Raw genomic sequence first — 519 nt, 5'->3', positions numbered from 1 at the left:
GTGAATATTTCGGATGCAGAATTAAGATCAACCTGTACAATTAAACAAAAACAAAACAACCTTTCTCCCCCTTTTGACATTATCAAAAACATAATACAGGTCAAAAGTAGACAGAGATATGTAGTTAAACATAAAACAAAGCTAATGAATTAATTTGGGATTTATCTATTAACCTATCTTATAATGGGTGGCTTGAACAAATGCTCTTGTTCATCAATAAAATAACTAATAGGAAACGTGAACGGCATACAAGATTTACCATATCAAATAGCAATAAGCAGAATAAGCAATGTAGTGCAATAACCAGCTTAATTTATGCACCAGAAAATCTCATATGATCAAGAACCATCAAAATCACCAAATAAGCTATTTTGACGTAATTAAAAGCAAAATACGCAAAATTAAACAAAATAGCATAAAGAAAAAAATATCCAGCAACCAAACAAACCATAAAATGTCAAACCATAACAGAAAAAGCACAAATAAGTCTCGAAACAGTAACAACAACTGAGTCCATAA

The sequence above is a fragment of the Lupinus angustifolius genome, unplaced genomic scaffold, assembly GCF_001865875.1.
Source record: "Lupinus angustifolius cultivar Tanjil unplaced genomic scaffold, LupAngTanjil_v1.0 Scaffold_489, whole genome shotgun sequence".
Taxonomy (NCBI): domain Eukaryota; kingdom Viridiplantae; phylum Streptophyta; class Magnoliopsida; order Fabales; family Fabaceae; genus Lupinus; species Lupinus angustifolius.
The sequence above is the reverse complement of the archived record's forward strand: the minus strand, read 5'-3'. Positions refer to the sequence as shown.